This window comes from Pteropus alecto, unplaced genomic scaffold, assembly GCF_000325575.1.
Source record: "Pteropus alecto unplaced genomic scaffold, ASM32557v1 scaffold113, whole genome shotgun sequence".
Lineage (NCBI taxonomy): Eukaryota > Metazoa > Chordata > Mammalia > Chiroptera > Pteropodidae > Pteropus > Pteropus alecto.
The window spans coordinates 6,420,369-6,426,368 of NW_006433949.1; the positions used below are offsets into that span (position 1 = coordinate 6,420,369).

A 6,000-nucleotide genomic window follows, 5' to 3' on the forward strand; every position below is an offset into this window, starting at 1 on the left:
CTCAGTGGATCAAAGACTTACATGTAAGACCTGAAACAATAAAATACATGGAGTCAAAATCGCAGTGTCATCGTATTAACCCAGCATTGATCTCCAAACTAAGAATAAAATGATAGTTTAGAAAACCTAGGCCCACTTACATGTGTGGCTCTGTCTAGAGATATTCCAGTCCTATTATACTAAAGACTGAAAAATCTGCATAGGTTGAGGAGAATAAGAATGGTTGCTTACCAACACATGGCCGATTTTGTTTTATTATGTCTCCATTCACTGCCAAATTATTTTGAGGCTAATTCCAGACATATTTATTCTTAAATACTTTCTCCAGAAGAGCTCTTTATTTTTTTCCCAAATTTTTATTGTGGAAAAATAAATATAACATATAATTTACCATCTCAACCATTTTTAAGTGTACAGTTCAGTGGTTTAAAGTACATTCATATTATTGTGAAACCATTGCCATCATCCATCTCCAGAACTCTTTTCATCTTGTGAAATGGAAACTCTATACCCGTTAAACAGTGACTCCCATTCCCATCCCCTCAGCCCCTGGCAGCCACCATTTTCTTTTATGTCTTTATGAATACAACTATGCTAAGTACCTCATATATGTAGAATCATACAATATTTGCATTTTTTGTGTGTGATTGGCTTATTTCCCTTAGCATAATGTCCTCAAGGTTTATTCATGGTATAGCATGTATCAGACTGTCCTTCCTTTTTAAGGCTCAATAATTTTCTATTTTGTGTATACACCACGTTTGCTTATCCATTCATCGGTTGATAGACACTAAGAACTCTTTATTTTTAAAATATTAATAACATCACCTAAAAATAATCCCTCAATATCAAATACCTTGTCAGTGTTAAATTTCTCTATATGTATCAAATGTTTTATACATTTGGTTTGTTTGAATCAGCATCCAAAGAATGCCCACACATTTGGTCAATATTTTGTATCTTAGAGCTTTTTGAGAAATCTTTGATCCTATTTTTTGATATTTAACACAAATGTAGTTTTTTAACTTATTTTGTGCACATCTATCTTTTTAATTTTATGGTCCTTCCAAATCTATTAAGATTCTATTCTGAATGTTACCCTAGTATATTGACAGTCTCAAAGCAGACCCTTAGCAGATAATAACATCCCTGTCTGCGGCTTCAATTAGAGTAATTGGTCAAAATATTGACTAGCAGGTGATTAATGTCAGAACCCTAGGTCTAGCACTAGGGGGACAGTGGTCCATATGTCCAGCACACTTGCAGTATGGTTAAGCTGTACACCTGTTTATATACAAGCTCACTCATGCTTTTCTATCTCATTCCAAAAATCTGTTGTATGTTGTTTGAGCTTTTATGTACTTGATGTTTTGATAGATTCAGAATGAGGAGACCCTGAATCTGACTCTAAGAATATACAGGCAAAAAGGTATATATGAATAACAAATACAAAGCCAAGTTGTATATGCCATAAAAAGTTCATAGAGAAAAGCCTTGAGATCGGGAAAGCGGAGAGGAGTTACTGGCCGTGGAAGTGACTTGCAGCTACCTTAGCAGAGCTAAGCCAGATGCTTTGCTGAGATGATTTATTCTACCACATTTGTCTGTCTTCTTAGCCCAGATAGACTCTATGTTGTCATGATTTTCTTTTCAAAGGGTTCACAAATCAAACGATATTGTTGTATATAATATTGTAGAATCTGGAGGGGAGGAGTACCTCAAATGCAGCAGTCTTCTAGAATCCCGCTGCCCTCTCTTTTGAATATTGTGCTATCTAGGACATTGATATCATTCCATTTTCTAAGATTTTCCTGCAGACAGAAAATAAAACTAATTTGATACACATCCTCTAGGGATTTATGATCTTAGACATTGTCCTATAAGCCAGCAGGGGACTAAAGAGAAAAGGACAATGAGATTTCAGTGTGGCTCATACAGGAGAGAGCGGGTAGGAGTGGGAGGTTTTCTTGTGATACTGTGGAGTTTCATGGGTTACTAAGCATCAGTGGTTGTTGCCTTGTGGGTCTTCTGTTATTTCTCATTCTTAGTTTATTTAAATATTTTACCTTCCGTTTAATTATATTCATCCCTATGAGCTGCTGCTCTGCCTCCCTTCTAAGTCTTGGTGCTCCCTAGGGTTTGTGTCATGGGGTCCATCCCATTGTTCTCCTCATGTCTCCTTGGATGGTTTCATCCAGTCTCATGGCTACACTTACCACTTAGACATAAATGACCCCCATGTTTTTTATATTCCAATAAATTTATTATTCGATTTATTTTTCACACATAATATGAAACCTTTCTCTAAAGAAATTTAAAATATACATTCAATGTAACCAAGTTCTATTTTTTTAATTTTTATTTTTCAATTATAGGTGAAAAATTATATTAGTTTCAGGTGTACAGCATAGTAGTTAAACATTTATATAACTTACAAAAGGATCCCCCTGATAGGTCTAGTACCCACCTGGCACCATACATAGTTATTACAATGTTTTGACTATATTCCTTATGCTATACTTTATATTCTTGTGACTGTTTCATAGCTGCCAATTTGTACTTGTTAATCCCTTCCCCCTTTCTCACCCAGACCCTGAACTCCCCCTCCTATCTAGCAATTATCAGTTTGTTCTCTATATCTATGAGTCTGTTTCTGTTTTGTTTTCATTTATTTTGTTTTGGATTTCACATATAAGTGAGATCATATGGTATTTGTCCATCTCTGTCTCACTTATTTCACTTAGTATAATATCCTCTAGGTCTATCCTTGTCACAAATGGTAAGATTTTATTCTTTTTTATGGCTGAGTAATATTCCGTTGTCTATATGTACCACATCTTCTTTATCCAGTTGTCTATTGATGGACACTTAGGTTGCTTCTATATGTTGGCTATTGTAAATAATGCTGCAATGAACATAGGGGTGCATATATCTCTTTAAATTATCTTTGGAGTTCTTCGGATAAATACCCAGAAGTTGAATTGCTGTGACTCCTATATTTTTATTTTAGAGCCTGAAATCTTTCTTTCACTTCCTCTCCCCCACCCTCAATGTAGTCATTTTCCCCTAGCTACATATCTTACCTATTGGCAACTTCATACGGTTCACTTCATAAGGTCTGTGAGCTCTGGAAGGTATGACTGTATCTGACTTATCTTACTATTTTTGGAGTCGAGCTCAATGGGTAGTGGGTAGTATGTGTTCAATGCTTATTTATGAAATGAATGTATGAAAATTACTTGATTTCAAAAAGTCAACTTTTCATTTACTGCATTAACCTATTACTGTAGATGGCTTTGTGATAATTCTGAAACATCAGCATAAATATCAGCAAATGCGAAATTTGTGGAGAGAAAAACACATTGGAAAGAGAAGGATAATACCAGGAAATTTACAGTCAATAGATTAAATATATTATAAATTATCAACCCGAATGTGAGAAATGACTTTGACTGCTTCATGTCCTCTTATTAAGGCTAAAATAGCTCTGTCTCCCCTTAGAACTCTGTTACTTTACCCCCTTTGCTTTGTGTAGCAATGATCTCAGTTTATAATCTTGTTGGTTTCCTTTCCTAAAGTGTGAGCTGGGGCAGAATCTTGTCTGCCTTATTGTCCATTGTGCCCTAAATCTTGGCACATAGTGGATACTTGATATTTATTTATTGAAAGAAAACGAGTTTGTGCTTCTCTAGATTCACTTAATTCATTATTTTAATTATAGAAATTCATATTCGGTCGTTTCTGCCAAATTAACAATAATGTAATAGAATAATGTGTGGATGTTCTTTGAGATGGGGAGAGAGATGTTGAAATGACAAACAGGCAGGGTGTTTATAGCAAATGAAGACTCGTTATTAAAAGCCCAATGTGTTAGTTTTGCGCAGTGGTGGTATTGTAGCCAATGAGGTTTATCCGAGGCTCGATTGTTGCTAATTAAAAGCCCAATGTGTTTAAAATGCCCCAGAACTGAATGTGTTTTCCCTAATTGTGTGTGCTTAATTTTAGTCTTTAGCTTACTCTCATAGCAGCCAGTATATAATTCACTTTTTAAATCCTCCCTTCATCTTTTTTTTTTTGGTGTGGCAAAATACACCAAACATAAAATTTACCATTTTAACCATTTTTAAGTGTATAGTTCAACAGCCTTAAGTACATTTACATTGCTGTACAACCATCACCATCATCCATCTCCAGAACTTTCATCTTCCCAATCTGGAACTCTGTCCCCATTAAATACTAACTCCTCAGTCCCCTCTTAATCTTAACCAAAGGTTCAACTTTTTCATGATAATAGCTGAATCCATTAGAAAGAATATTGTTTTTTGTCTTCTTACAAATGGTAAGAAAATTACAAGAGTAGCATGTATGTATTCAAACAACATAGATGTATAAGCAGTGAAAAGTGAAAGCATTCCCATGCCCTAGAGATAGCCAATGGTAAGCTTGGTGTGTAGTCTTCCAAAATCAGAAAAGTATAAGAATTATGAAATTGTGTTTTTTAGAGTTGCGAATAAACATGACCACTTTGGCGTAACTGAAAAGGACAGTAGAACTCAGAGGATGCACCCAAAGAACTGGGGAATGCCACATTCTTTAGCTGAAACTGCCTTTCTGCCAGGATCAACATGCAGCCTACTCCCTTGACTTCTTTGTGAAGGAAGTCTTTGAAGCTCGTTTTTCCCTCTTGATCTTGGGGACAATTAATATAAATTCAGAGTTGAAGAGCTATGGTAAGGTATTCCTTTAGAAATCAGATTTCCTTTTGACCTAATTTCAGCCCAAATTACTTTTTTCCGCAGTAGTTCTTTTCTGTCTCAGGAGGTATCTTCCTTTACCTAATACTCTAGGGTCAGAGTTTCTCTCTAGCAAGCTCCTGAGTTAGTGCTCCAGGGCAGGAGAGCCTGGACTGCCCCTGCCATGGCTGGAGATACTGGTACATGTGCTCTCTGTGTGCACTGCCCACTGTTAGCATTATTTTTTGTCCTGTAACCTTAGGCTGGAATGGGAAGGGACTTTTCTTGTGGTAATGGCACTATTAATGGTTAGATTTTATTTTTTTCAAATGCTCTCACTACAGTTATGAAATAATATTTTGTTTTGCTTTGTTGCTGTTATATATGTGTTTTAGTTTGTTTCGGTAGACTCACTTGGGAAGGTAAATCACCACCTAATTCATCCTTTTTGAGTTAAAATGAAATATGAATTTTAAACAACTCAGTATTATGGTTCAGTGCACGGACCATATTCACACTGGCTCCATCATTAATCAGCTTCGTGGCTTTGGAAATATTTCTTAACCTAAAAGCCTTGTTTTGCACAAGTATAAATTGTGGATAGTATAATCAGATGAGGTCACCTGTTTGTTGTCCTGCAGCCTGTTCCACTCAGCAGCTAGAATATCTCGTATGTGCTAGACTCTGTTCTATAAAAGACAAATAAGGTACAGTCCCCAATTTTGAGGATTTCGTGTCATAATGAAGGAAAAAAATAATAGAATAAAGAATTTTACTAGCAATGTGAATAGCCTCATTTATGTTCCTTTCAATGGGTACTGGTTATTTTTAACAAGTGGTCTCTGATCTTTGTTGCTAGTGTAAACCTATACAAGGTCACACAAGGTAGCAGGTGTTAAAGAGTTAAGTAAATAGCAGTAGGTTTTAGGTTGAGCAGAACAATGTTTAGAAATAAAGGTACCTTGTAGGTAGGTTAGAGTAGAGGAATGTTATAGAAATAAACATAGTTCTTCATAGGGGTGATATAAATTTCTTGAGTGTGTGTTTTCCCAGGGTTTTTTGTTGAAGCTTATCTCATTAATAAGTCTTTATTTAAATCAGGTACTATGTACAAAATGGGCTTTGGAGAAAGACGCCTGATTTCAGTTTACACAAGTCAAAGCAATCCATCTACCCCAAAGATGTACGAGATCTGTTAACTTTTTATTAACCTTGAACTTGCCAAGAAGTATTCAAACTGACTTAGAAATTAATTTAAATCAGATTT

The 6,000-nt window shown here is 35.6% G+C and overlaps 1 protein-coding gene and 1 pseudogene across 1 annotated transcript in view; both read left to right on the forward strand.

Annotated features, from left to right (window-relative positions):
• Nucleotides 1–6,000, forward strand: part of CLTCL1 (clathrin heavy chain like 1) — an 85,457-nt gene that overhangs the window by 7,687 nt on the left and 71,770 nt on the right. The window lies entirely within an intron of this gene.
• On the forward strand, nucleotides 3,873–4,021 carry LOC112477269 (annotated as a pseudogene).